Here is a 15,077-nt window from a genome sequence, read left to right as displayed (position 1 = left end):
GCTTTCTCTCTTTGCTCTTTGAACATTCTAATCTCCTCCATAGATATCTAATATACCTTTCCACTTCTTGAATGTAGTATCATAATCTTTGATGTCATCAAATTTAGCATAATTGAGTGCAGAGGCAATCTTCAACATTGCCTAATTGTGCTCCTTCCTTTTGTTCAAATCATTTACAAAAGGGGTCCAACTGGATCTACATGTTCCACTCTAGTTGAGGTTTTTGCATAATCAACTATTGATGCAATGTGCAATTTTATCAGACTCTACCATACAATGAAGTTATCTTTGTTGAGCTTGAAAACTTCTCTCTTAGACATCTTGATCTTCTTGCTTCTAGTACCTTGAAACTAAATTAGTAGATGTCTCTGATTTCAATTGTTAGAAATACTTTAGAATAAATGAGAGGAGGGGAGGGTGAATCGGTTATTCAAGGTCCAAATTTTCAATTCAAAATTGTCATCAAGTAAAGTGAGCCTAATAAATTGTTCATTCATCCAAGCTTAAACATGCCTATTTAGCAAGTTATTATAAATTAGTATGAAAGCATAACATATGAAAAGATCAACACATGACACAATGATTTACATAAAAATTCAATTTGGAAAAATCCACCAGTAACTTGCTACTCAATTCTCACTCTTCTAAAGTGATGCCCTATGAAAGGTGGTGCAGGAGCACCTAGGTAGGCTAAGTGTGAAACCTAGGTATTTCTTTATTTTTGGCTTGTAGTGATGTTAGCCACATCACTATTCTAATAATAGGTCCTATGTGGTCCTTAGGTGTGTTTAGGAGACTTGGCAAGACCCAAAGTGACCAAGTTGCTAGAAGTTGTCGACTATTGTCAACTAGGTGACTTAGGTCCGGAAAAGGCTAAAATGGTCTAGAAAGGTTCCAATGGCTTTGAATTGTTTATTTGAAGTCATTTTATGCATATTATATGTCTACTTTGTTTTGTGCCAAATTTGGAGGTCTAACTCCATGTAGAACAAAAGTTGCTGAAATGTTGTCATGTTGTCATGACAACATTTTCTTGCAAAAAGCAACTTTTTGGCATTTGTGTGTTTAGAACGTCCTAACTATTTAGAACAGTTATGGAACTGATGGAGGAGCCTATAAAAATGTGAGGACAGCCATTTTAAGGGGGTTGGACAAGTTGGTTTTGCATTTTGTACGAATTGAGCAAGTATTTTGTGGTCGGTTTTATGCATTTGAAGGCATTTTTAATAGAGGAGGATTGAATGGCATGATTTTTGTGTTGGAAAAGTTCTGAAATATTGTTTTTAATCTTTTTTTAGTGTTGGTTTGATCATTTTAATTTGTTTGCATTAGTGTAGAAAAATCTTTTTGTTCTTGGCAAGTTGCTGATCTGAACAGGGCTGCACTTAGAAAATGGGATCTTAGGGCCACTTCCCACCATTGGAAACCTCTGGTATTTTGGGATTTGGAACTAGGATCCATGTACATTATGTATCAATAAGGAGGGCCCTTGAAAGCATCAGCAATCATTTTTAAGGTGATGCCCTAGGCAAGCCAAATGCAACTTGGCTAGGAATCACAGTTGGAAAATGAGTTATGGAGAGGATTGAGTGTACAAATACCTTAATCCGGCTGCACAACGAGTAATGAGAAGGTCTAACCTTGCTCCAGTCCAAAGGAGAGGTCTTGGAAAGGTTTCTAAGGTGGTTTTCCATCACAACAACGATAAAGCACTTGAAATCCTCATTTTTGGCCTAAAACTGTACTTTCATTGTACGGAAATTTTGGAGGCTAGAAAATTACAGAATCTTGAAGTATTCTAAAAAGGGTATCCAAAAATATAATTTTTTTGTAGGGTTGTTAAGAAGTTTTTCAAGAAATCTTGTTTCCAGCTATTTAGGAGGGCTAATTCCTAGTAGCCTTTTTGGAGCAATTTGGTGTATCTTCCCTAGTAGATTGAATGCGCCTATGAAATCAGCATTGTTTAGAGTCATGGATGTTAGAAAGAGTCTAAAAAAACCCTAGATGAAGAACTGGTACCCTTGGAGCTATAGATGGACTTGAGGGTTAATAGCGGACTGGAGCCGGCTAGTAAGAAATTTGATGTTACTTTGTTGGTGTACCACCAACTGAAGGATTAGGATCTCTTGAGAAAGGTCCTAGTAATTATAGGGTGTGAAGAAGCCCTAGTGGGTCTAGTGAATGACCTAAGGTAGCCCTGAGAGAGAGCTTGGGGTTTGGAAGCAAGGTTGGGGTGTTACATCAGAGTGGTATCAGAGCCAGTTAAAGATTTGAGAAAGGTAGTTAATGTTGGAAGCCGCTGAAGAATCAGTAGGAGAATCCATGATGGTGACAAATGTGGAGTTAGCTAAAGAAGTTGATGAGCAAAGGAAAAGAAATCAGCTTCTTGAAGAAGCACTAGAAGAGGTGAAGCAAAAACTAGATGCAGTTGTAGAGGCAGCCAAGAAAAGAGATGAAGAAGAAGATGGGAATGGTAAAAAGGTAGCAGAGGAAGATATTGTACCTGAACCTGATCCTATCTTGCAAGAAGAGCCCTTCTTGAAGGCAATCAAAGCCTTAGGAGGTAAAGCTTTGGAAGGAGTGCCACTTTTCAGTGGTAAGATGGATATTGATGCAGTTATGGATTGGTTAGAGGGTATGGAGAACCACTTTGAGTGTGAGGGTATCTCAGAGGCATAGAAGGTTAAGGTTGCTAAGTCAAGGCTTAGAGGCTCAGCCTTAACATGGTGGAAGTATGTACAAGATGAAAGAGTCAGCATGGGCAAGAATCCAATTGCAAATTGGAGTGCTATGGCAAACAAAATCAAGGAGAACTTCCTACCTGAAGACTTTGAGATCCAACTCCATAAAAAGAGGCAAGGACTGAAGCAAAAAGATCTTGATGTGACCTCCTACACTGAAGAATTTCAGAGGTTGTGTTTGAGATCCAAGAAGCAAGAAGAGGAGTCAGTCAAGGTGGCAAGGTATCTTGGTGGCTTGAAGTGGAACATTCAAGATGAGCTTAGCTTATGGGCCCCTACCACTATCCAAAGATGTCATCAGCTAGCTTTGAAGGTAGAAGAAAAGAACAAGAGGAAAGGAGATTCTAACTTCAAAGATAGAGGCAAAGGCAAAAATCAGAATAATCAAAGAGGAGGCTACCATGGCAAAGGTAGTGATCAAAAGAGCCAAAGTGAAAGCAAACCCATGGAGAAAACTATTGACCACTTTTCAAGAGGTGGTTATAATAGAGGGAGAGGCAATCAAGGAGGATCAAGTAGGGGTAGAGGAGGTAGGAGCAAATCTTACTTTGCAACAATGAAGTGTTACAATTGTGGTCAACTAGGCCATCCTGCCTATAGGTGCCCGGACAAACCCTCTTCCTCAAGCCAAGATAAAAGGCTAGCATATGCACAAGAAGATAATAGAAGTTGCAAGGATGTTGACATAGACCATATTGAGTCTAAAAAAGGTGAGAACCTCATGTTTAGGAGGGTGCTGATCAAGAAACCAGCTTCTAATGAGCCTAGACATAGAAGGGCATTGTTTAGGATCAAGTGCAAGATCCTAGGAAAAGTATGCAAGGTGGTGGTTGATTCTGGATCAACTGATAATGTAATATCAGAGGAGGCTGTTACAAAGCTCAAACTGAAGAAGATACCTCATGAAAACCCTTACAAAGTCACATGGCTTAACAAAGGGCAAAGCATCCTAGTGAATGAACAAGCATGGGTGGACTTCTCAATTGCAGGATATAAAGACCGCTTATTATGTGATATTTTGCCAATGGATGCTTGTCATCTTTTGCTAGGGAGACCTTGGCAATTTGATAGGGAAGTGGTCTATGATGGCAAGGAAAATACCATAACATTTAAGAAAGGAAGCAAGACCTTCAAAATTCAGTCATTGTTAGAAGGGGATGAACCACAGTCCAAGGTGCCTAATGCGCTGCTATGTGGAGAGAAAGAGTTTATTAGAGACCTCAAGCATGAGGAGAGCCAAGGATTTGCAGTCATACTAAAGGTTGCAAGTGAAGAAAAGCCAATCCAAGAACATTTACCAGCAAAGGTACAAGAGTTGCTTGTAAAGTATAAGGAGATTGTTAGTGATGGTACAGCAGCTACCCTACCACCAAGAAGAGTTATCAGCCATCAAATTGACTTTGTTCTAGGTGCCTCACTACCTAATAAGGCAGCCTACAAGTTAACCCCAGATCAGAACCTTGAAGTGGCAAGACAAGTCCAAGAGTTGATGGACCAAGGTTTGATCCAAAAGAGCATAAGCCCTTGTGCAGTCCCGGTGGTTTTGGCATCCCAGAAGGGAGGAAAATGGAGGTTGTGTACTGATTCAAGGGCCATTAACCGCATTACAATCAGGTATAGGTTTCCTATTCCAAGAATTGAAGACCTTATGGATTGTCTAGGAGGTGCTATGTATTTCACTAAGCTGGACTTGAAAAGTGGGTATCACCAAATTAGAATAAAGGAGGGAGATGAATGGAAGACATCATTTAAGACTACTTATGGTCTTTATGAATGGCTTGTGATGCCATTTGGTCTTTCCAATGCCCCTAACACCTTCATGAGGCTCATGAACGAAGTGCTCAAAGACTTCACAGGCAGATTTGTGGTGGTGTATTTGGATGATATCCTCATCTACAGCAAGACCAAAGAGGAACATGTCAAGCATGTAGAAGCGGTTTTGAAGAGGCATCATGAGGAGAAGCTATCTATCAACCTTGAGAAGTGTGACTTCTTCAAGCAAGAGTTGGTGTATCTAGGCTTTGTGGTGTCTAAAGGGACTTTGAAGATGGACAAGGAGAAAGTTTCTACTATCCTAAGTTGGCCTACACCTACCACATCTAGTGAGGTAAGAAGTTTCCACGGTTTGTCTCAATTTTATAGGAAGTTCATTAGGAACTTTAGTGGTATTTGTGCACCATTTCTTGATACCATAAAGGGGGGAGTCAAGTCCAAGTTTAGGTGGACTTTAGAGGCTGAAAAGTCATTTTATATGTTAAAAAAACAAGTAGCTACTCAACCCATCCTAAAATTGCCTAGCTTTGAAAAGTTGTTCACCTTAGAATGTGATGCAAGTGGCCTAGTAGTGGGTGGGGTGTTGAGTCAAGAAGGTAGACCAGTAGCCTTCTATAGTGAAAAGCTAAATGAGGCCAAGAAGAAATACTCATCCTATGATCTAGAATTGTATGCCTTAGTCCAGTGTCTTAGGAAGTGGAGACACTATTTGTTGTCAAAAGAATTTGTTGTGTTTATAGATAATCAAGCTCTTAGCTACATCAACACACAGGAGAAGTTGAGCAATAGGCACTTGAAGTGGATGGAATATTTGTAGGCCTTCACCTTTACAATCAAGCATAAGAAAGGACAAATGAACAAGGTTGCTGATGCATTAAGTAGAAGGGTTTTAACAGTCCAAGAGATTCAGCTCCATAGCATTGGAGTGGAGAGTTTTCAGAATCTTTACAAGAATGATGAGGACTTTGCTGAAGCCTATAAGGTATGCATGGATTTTGGAAACCACTTTCATAGCAGATTTTCAGAATACACTTTGCAAAATGGGTTGCTATTTAAGGGTAACCAGTTGTGTGTACCAAGAGGTTCCATGAGAGAGAACCTAATACAAGAGAAGCATAATGGCAGCTTGAGTGGGCATTTTGGTATCAGCAAGACAATAGAACTAGTGCAAAGGTTCTATTATTGGCCTAAATTGGTCAAAGATGTAACCAAGTATGTGGAGCAATGTATGGTGTGTATGAAGGCAAAAGGAGGAATGAGCAATGCAGGTCTTTACCAGCCCTTACCAATTCCTAGTAGACCATGGGATTGTGTAAGTATGGATTTCATTGTTGGTTTGCCTAAAACTAAGCAAGGGTATGATAGCATTTATGTTGTTGTTGATAGATTCAGTAGAATGGGACATTTCATTCCATGTAAGACAACTAATGATGCAAGTCATATAGCTCATTTGTTTTTCAAAGAGGTTGTAAGGATTCATGGACTTCCATTAAGCATTGTGTCGGATCGAGATGTGAAATTCATGAGTCACTTTTGGAAGACTTTATGGAAGAAGCTTGGCACTAACATGTTTTTTGGTTCAGCTTACCATCCTCAAACTGATGGTCAAACTGAGGTGGTTAATAGAACTTTAGGTAACCCTCTTAGGTGCCTAACTAAGGAGTATGGTTAGACTTGGGATGTTATCATCTCACAAGCAGAATATGCCTACAATGATAGCAAGAATAGGACTGCCGGAAAGAGTCCTTTTGAAATTGTTTATGGCATGCACCCAAGAGGTGTGTGTGAACTAAGGTGTCTTGGAAACATGGATCAGATTAGTGGTCAAGCTGAAGACTTTGTACAAACCATGAAGGAGATTCAGGAGCAAGTCAAGAAGACTATTCAAGACAACACTCTAAAACTCAAAGCTAAGGTGGATGAAAAGAAGAAGGATGTTCAGTTTGCTGTTGGGGACTATGTGATGGTCCATTTGAACAAAGCAAGGCTTCAAAAAGGCATTCCTACTAAGTTACAGATGAAGACGGTAGGGCCTTGCAAAATATTGGCTAAATATGGAGCAAATGCCTATAAGGTAGATTTACCTTCTGATTTGGGCATATCCCCTATTTTTAATGTGCAAGACTTGGTGGCATACAAAGGTGACCCATCTCAGCTCAGTCCCGATGTTCATAAAGATCTTGAACTTGCTTCAACACCTACAAACAACAAGTTGGAGGTAGAAAAGGTGTTAGATTCAAGGGTAAAGAAGACTACAAGGCACAAGGTTTACATGGAACACCTCATCAAATGGAAGGAGAAACCAATTTTAGAGGCTACATGGGTTGCTGAGACAGAGTTCAAGAAGGTTGGCATACCTCTAGATTTGTTGCAAATTGATCCACCTTGAGTTCTTTGTTGGAGGGGGGAGTATGGTGCAGGAGCACCTAGGTAGGCTAAGTGTGAAACCTAGGTATTTCTTTATTTTTGGCTTGTAGTGATGCTAGACACATCACTATTCTAATAATAGGTCCTATGTGGTCCTTAGGTGTGTTTAGGAGACTTGGCAAGACCCAAAGTGATCAAGTTGCTAGAAGTTGCCGACTATTGTCAACTAGGTGACTTAGGTCCGGAAAAGGCTAAAATGGTCTAGAAAGGTTCCAATGGCTTTGAATTGTTTATTTGAATTCATTTTATGCATATTATATGTCTACTTTGTTTTGTGCCAAATTTGGAGGTCTAACTCCATGTAGAACAAAAGTTGCTGAAATGTTGTCATGTTGTCATGACAACATTTTCTTGCAAAAAGCAACTTTTTGGCATTTGTGTGTTTAGAACGTCCTAACTATTTAGAAAAGTTATGGAACTGATGGAGGAGCCTATAAAAATGTGAGGACAGCCATTTTAAGGGGGTTGGACAAGTTGGTTTTGCATTTTGTACGAATTGAGCAAGTATTTTGCGGCCGGTTTTATGCATTTGAAGGCATTTTTAATAGAGGAGGATTGAATGGCATGATTTTTGTGTTGGAAAAGTTCTGAAATATTGTTTTTAATCTTTTTGTAGTGTTGGTTTGATCATTTTAATTTGTTTGCATTAGTGTAGAAAAATCTTTTTGTTCTTGGCAAGTTGCTGATCTGAACAGGGCTGCACTTAGAAAATGGGATCTTAGGGCCACTTCCCACCATTGGAAACCTCTGGTATTTTGAGATTTGGAACTAGGATCCATGTACATTATGTATCAATAAGGAGGGCCCTTGAAAGCATCAGCAAGCATTTTTAAGGTGATGCCCTAGGCAAGCCAAATGCAACTTGGCTAGGAATCACAGTTGGAAAATGAGTTATGGAGAGGATTGAGTGTACAAATACCTTAATCCGGCTGCATAGTGAGTAATGAGAAGGTCTAACCTTGCTCCAGTCCAAAGGAGAGGTCTTGGAAAGGTGTCTAAGGTGGTTTTCCATCACAACAGCGATAAAGCACTTGAAATCCTCATTTTTGGCCTAAAACTGTACTTTCATTGTACGAAAAGTTTGGAGGCTAGAAAATTACAGAATCTTGAAGTATTCTAAAAAGGGTATCCAAAAATATAATTTTTTTGTAGTGTTGTTAAGAAGTTTTTCAAGAAATCTTGTTTCCAGCTATTTAGGAGGGCTAATTCCTAGTAGCCTTTTTGGAGCAATTTGGTGTATCTTCCCTAGTAGATTGAATGCGCCTATGAAATCAGAATTGTTTAGGGTCATGGATGTTAGAAGGAGTCTAAAAAAACCCTAGATGAAAAACTGGTACCCTTGGAGCTATAGATGGACTTGAGGGTTAATAGCGGACTGGAGCCGGCTAGTAAGAAATTTGATGTTACTTTGTTGGTGTACCCCCAACTAAAGGATTAGGATCTCTTGAGCAAGGTCCTAGTAATTATAGGGTGTGAAGAAGCCCTAGTGGGTCTAGTGAATGACCTAAGGTAGCCCTGAGAGAGAGCTTGGGGTTTGGAAGCAAGGTTGGGGTGTTACATCAAAAGGCCTACCCTATTAAAGGCTACAACACAATTAAATGTGACCTGATTAAAGGATTTAACCACCTTGTTAAAAGTGGGTCTAGTTAGAGGACTTAAATAGAACATTCACTTGGAATGCCACCCTATTAAGGGATTTACAAATAGCTATGAAATCAACCTAAGTCCATAGGATTTTTACCCTAACTAATACAATTGCTAGAGAGTAACAATAAGGGGTTTTTGACCTGATTACAGCTTTACAAATTATCTTGCAAATTTCAGAGCACTTCCTCAACTTATAACATTGCCTAGCTTTTAGTCTCTCCAACTCTTGATAGCTTTCCTTCTTTTCAAGGTTGGTCTCCTTGAGTCTTCATGCTCAATGTACCAGTGCAATATTCCTTTGACCACTACTCAAAGCAGAGTCTCTGTGCTCTATTCTTCCTTTTCCTTGATGTCTTCTCCTTGACATTCTTCAACCAATTTGCAATTTCGCACTCCAACAACTCTTATTTCTTGGTCTATGACTCCTTTGATTTCTATTCGAATGGGTTAGGTAGGATTCATTGAATATAACCCACATTTTATTCCTTCTAGAAACATCATGAAGAATCCTCTTGAATTCACTCAAAAATGGTTTACATAGAATTCTGTACCTCCAGCTCATCATCTTTATCCTCCAACTGGTTCACAAAATTTGAGATAACAAATTTTTTGGCTCAGATTTGGTGAATCATTAACTTTTCAGTAATCTAACAGCTCAGCACTATTGAAATTTTAGAGCTCGGCACATATTGTGTTACTCGACATCAACTGTGTTTTACTGATGCTCGACACCTACTGTGAATTCACTTGACATCCACTAAGTTTTTCTAATGCTCGACACCTGTTACTTTGCTTGACATTTGAACATGCTCTGCTCCTTCTCTATCACTCACCACACACTAGATTTTTTCATTTTCTCAGCTTAAACTAGCTTGCTCGACACTTACTAATGAGCTTAGTTTAAGCTTTGCAATCAATCTTGTTCCAACCTATTCCTTCAATGTTTCTAAGTGTGGCCAACCTCTATATCTTCAAATATATTATCAATACATCATTTTAACCATTGTCTTTACTGATCCTTACACTTCATTACAAAATCATAATTCAACATTTCCCTTACATGCTTTTGTTATATCTTGTTGATTAAATCCTCTTCATCAATCAACTCAGTGATAGTACTTGGATTTTATAAGCAATTGTCATTTTAGCAAGTAGCAGGTTTGAAATCAATGACAAAATAATGATTGAAATTTTTTTTTTAACAATAATCTCCCTCTTTCAACAATCCTTTTCAATCAGTTTTCCAATAGTAGATTTTGAAAAAGGAAAATTTATTAATCAAGAAAACTTGACTAACAAAAATTATTAAAAAATTGTAGAAAATTATTGTGACTTTATTCTTCTTTTTTTGTAAGCAAAAGTGGGCTAGCCATTGAATATATTTATTAATAAAATTGGTTCAAAGAGCTCAACTAAGAAAGAACCAGAAAGAAAACTTGGAATCGTTGCTTGTATACAAATCTACATAAAGATATTTGTCAATATTTACAATAGATATTATATCGACAAAATTGAGGCTCATAAAACTATACCATTGAGAACTTTTTCCTGAGTCAGCCTTTACATTTGAATTTTATGAGCATGATAAACAACTTTCAGATGCAATTAATGAATGTAATTGTTTGAATTGTTCAATAAATGAGCTAGGTTGATGTGTGTTAACAACAAAACCATCACACCTGAGATTAGATATGAAATCGGCCACTTTATTTCCTTCTCATAGGGTATGTGATATGGTAACTTCTAAAAATTGATCAATCAAGTACCAAATTTTCTTGAAGATATATTGCAAATGCCATGAATAGGATTTCCATTTAATGCAACTATTAATAACCATTTGAGAATCACCTTCAATATGGTCTCTATGAAAATTACCTATTTTAAGTAGTACTAGGCTTGCTAAGAGAGCTTGTGTTTCTGCTGAATTATTAGTCCCATCTGGCAGTAGGGAGGATGAAATTTCCAAAACTATACCTTTACTATCTTTGACACATGCCTCGAGACCTGATTTACTTGGATTTTCCCTTGAAACACGATCAAAATTAAGTTTCACTATACCTGACTTAGGAGGTAGCCATTGCACAACTGCTCTATCTATCTTGGAATGTTGATTGTTGCTAATTCCACTCCCCCATGGAATAAGAAGATATTTCCACTCTCAAATGATGAAACTATCCCAAACTGAGATTATAGGATTGATTTTGCATCTAAAAAGGCATGCATTAGTGACTTCTGATATAGACTTTTCAATGCCTTGTAACACTATTTTTTTCTCTGCAAACTCATTTCTAAATATCCTCTTGTTCCTCTCCCACCAAATAGCCCAAATAACCAAAGCTGGAGTACATATCCAAATTCTTGCAAATAAAGCTTTTGAAAAAAGAAGCAGCCAAGATTGAAAAATCTCCCAAAGGTTATTTTGAAGAGGAGTATAATAATTAAGTTTTCTAAGAACAAAAATCCAACAATCATATGTGAACGAGTAGGTGACAAACAAGTGATCCACTGATTCATATTCTTCATTACACAAGACACATTTAAATGGAGGAGCAATATTCAACTTAGTCAATCTATCACTTGTAAGAATTATGTGTTTAAGTGCAAGCCATGCAAAACATCCAACTTTTAGAAGAACAACATTGTTCCAACAAAATTTATAAGCTCTAGATGGATTCTTTTGTGCAGCCATTCTCTGTAACAACTTATACCCCTGTTTGACTGAGTAGCAACCATCTTTAGCTAGAGCCCAAAACAATCTATCTTCCCGATCTAAAATGTAAACAAGTCTCTTGTCTAAATAGTCCCTAAACATTTGTTTCTCTTGAATAGACAAAGGCAGGTGATCCGGATTTTTCCAAGTGACTTTCCTAGAATAGGGACAAATTTTATCTATAAAATCAATGACTCTATTACTCCAAACTAATTCTGAAATGTTCATTATGTTCTGAGAAAACTGCAAAGTATGAAAAGGTGGAAATCCATTCCATAAGTCCCTCCAAAAGTTGACTCTATCTCCCTTATTCAACTCCCAAGAAATATATTTAAGAACAATATCTCTGGAAGAAAATAATAAATTGAACAGTTAGAGTTTCAACTTTAAATTTGTCATTACAACTATGAGATTATCATGAATTTCTTAAATATAAATAAATATTATTCTTATATCAAAAATAATATAATTACAAAATTTATTGAAAAATTTTTTTAAAAAAATTGAGAAAAAAACATGTTGTAACTAAACTTATGCATGCATGCAAAAACAAAAATGCTAAAAATAGAAACTAAGTATAGTAAGGTTGCATGCATGTGAAAACAAATATGCTAAAAATAGAAAGCTAAGTATAATATAGTTACATGCATGTGAAAATAAATATGCTAAAAATAAAAAGCTAAGTATAATATGGTTACATGCATGTGAAAATAAATTTGCTAAAAATCAGAAGTTAAATATGGTATAGTTACATGTATGTGAAAATAAATATGCTAAAAATAGAAAGCTAAGAATAGTAGGGTTGCATATAAAAATAAATATGCTAAAAATAGAAAAATAAGTATAGTATGGTTGTATGATTTGCGAGATCAAAGACATGCAAAAATACTAATTGCATGTGTATTTTAATAATTTAATTTTCAAATTTATTTATTTAAAAAATAAATAAATAAATTAAAAATAAATTAGTTAATTAAATTTTTTTTTTTAAAATTATTTATTAATTTCTAAAAATTTAAATAAATTTTATTCATTTAGTTCAAGTGAATATTAGTAATATTAGTGATTGTTTAAGTTTAATTAAACTCTTAGTTGCATATAAATAATTTAATATTTATTAATGCAAGAGTGAAGTTAATAACTAAATATTTATAATTTTATTACATTTTAAGAGAAGTTGTGATGGAGTTCACTTTGTAATCATTTAGTTAATAACTATTAACTTTATGAGAGAAATTATAAATAATTAAACTAAATTTATAATATTATCTCTAGTTGCATTATGAATTAAAGAAAAAATAAATATTAATATTAAACTTAAATAAAGTCATATTAATATTTTAGAAATTGAAATTAATATAAAATATAATAATATACATTTATGTTATTAATTGAATTATTTATGATTTAAGATTATTAAAATTAATAACATGATAATATTGTATGATATTTTATATGCATAAAAGATTGGATATTTAGATACTTATTATTTTAAATAAGTATACTTACATAACAATTTTTATTAACATATATATTCTTATTTTATTTTTAAATACATCCTTATGACCCAAACTAAACAAGAGAAATTGGTGGATTTAAATCATGTGGCTAAAAACCATGTTTTCTAATATTCTATTTATAGTCTTGTGATGCTTATTTTCATGATGGTTTTTCTTTGTAGGTTGTTTAGTTGGCCAAGTTAGGATATGAACTAGAGATAGTTTTTGTGATTCCTTTTATGATTATTTGACTAGATGGTATGATGAACTTTATTATTTGAATTGAGATTTATGTTTTATGAGTTTTATGCTATTGAGCAATTTTGAGAACTTGGATTTTGAGAACCAATGTTATTTTTTGGGTTGTTTATTAAGGAATCAAATTGGATCAATATTACTTTTTATGGTATGAGACACTATTGTGGTTTGTGATTTTTTGGAAAAGTAATCTAGGTGCATGTCTATTGGAGTGGTTTGCAATGGAGGCTAGGGCCCAAAGTGGTTGCAAGGGTAACTCATTGTATGCTGTGCAACAAGTGATAACATAGTAATTAAAATATCTTGCCAGCCCTTTTTCTTTCAGATACATCAAAAAGATAAGTTAGAGATTTTTCCTTGTCTATACCTTGAGTGCTTGTATATACTAAGGATGAGATGGAGATGATACCTTGAGAAGTATGACTAGTTTCCTTTTCATTATGAGAGGGTATTCTGGTTCTATGTAGAGTCACTAGGGGACTGGGGTCTTAAGAAACTGTTAGGATAACTCTAGAGTTGGCTCATGTGATGACACTCCATAGTATGTAGTCTGAGTCTCTTTCATGATTTTTTAATGTTTGCCTCTATTAATGTACTTGTTGGATATTACTTTTGATGGTATTTTTATTGTGAGTTGTTACTCATTGATTGGAGGTCATTTATTGTTGATAGATGACTTTTATTAATAAATAATCGATTATTTATCAATTATAGTTTTTTATTGTTGGAATTAGTGATTGGTAGTTTATTTTTATTGATGACAGTTGTTATGTGCCAGTTATTGTGCTTCTGACACTTGACATTATTTTGGAAGTGGTTGTGTCTTTTTGGATTTTAATACTTGATTTATATTTGGTATCTAGATGTTGACTTAGTATGTGGTGTTGGTATTGAATGAGTGTTATTTTGGTTTTGATTATCTCTTCTTCTTGAGTAGTTTGTGTTACTCTTGAGATAGATTTGGCTATCAGGATTCTTCACATAGGATTATTTTATGATTTGATTATCTGTGTATAGATCGTACATTATCTCTCCTACACAGTGGGAGTGAGAGCCTAATTAGATGACAACATGATCAAGAGGTAGTGTATTATTACCATTTGAGTCCCTCTCTGATTGACAACGGTTGGATGCTCCTTGATATAGTGGTACTATTATCATTATTTCTCTTATTTTGAAGACTTCTATTCATTTGATGTATCTACATATCATGTATTTTGATATCTTATGAGATATTGTATTATATATTGATGTACTTATATCTATTTTCACATACCTTGTGACAAGTGTAGTGGATGTTATTCATTAGATGTGCTTTCATATTATTAGTTGTACTTATGCATTTGCATATATGACTATGTGTGTGCTTGTTTATTTTATGATTATGGACATTGTAATGGAGACTTAAACTTATTAATAAAACTTTATTAAATGTGGCTCAACATGAAGGAGTCTTTAAGAAATTGAAACTATATTTGTAATTTGACTACATGTTCTTGATGTTTATATATATATATATATTGCTTCCAAATTATTGTTACTTTGATGTTGTTTAAACTTTTAAAAAAATTGTTCAGTAAATTTTGTAACATATTAGGTTTATTTCTGTCGAGTTCTTGAGCGAATCATTATATCTAGTATCAAAGCCTGAGATTCAACATTAGGAACTCTAGGCATATTGTGTGCCATCACTTGAGCAACTAGTAAACTTGAAACATGATTTAAAAATAAATATTTATCAACATAAAACTTGAACCTAAAGAATTTGAACAAAAAAATTAGTAGTAGTGGAACTTTTGAACATGAAACTTGGAAACTCGTAACATTTATGTTCTTGACTTTTGATTTATGTGTATGCATTATAAATTTTATGTTTTTTGATAGATTGAGCGATGTTGATATTTTGTTTGGAGTACTTTAGGGGATTTATTTTAGTATTTATTAAAAAAGATGAATATCAGATCAATACGATTTTCAATTTATTATTAAACCAGAATCATATTGCTTTAAGTGACTGAAAGT

This window comes from Cupressus sempervirens, chromosome 11 (genome assembly GCF_028749045.1).
Source record: "Cupressus sempervirens isolate cs-2001-9-10 chromosome 11, ASM2874904v1, whole genome shotgun sequence".
NCBI classification, from domain to species: domain Eukaryota; kingdom Viridiplantae; phylum Streptophyta; class Pinopsida; order Cupressales; family Cupressaceae; genus Cupressus; species Cupressus sempervirens.
Note: the sequence above shows the minus strand (reverse complement) of the source record.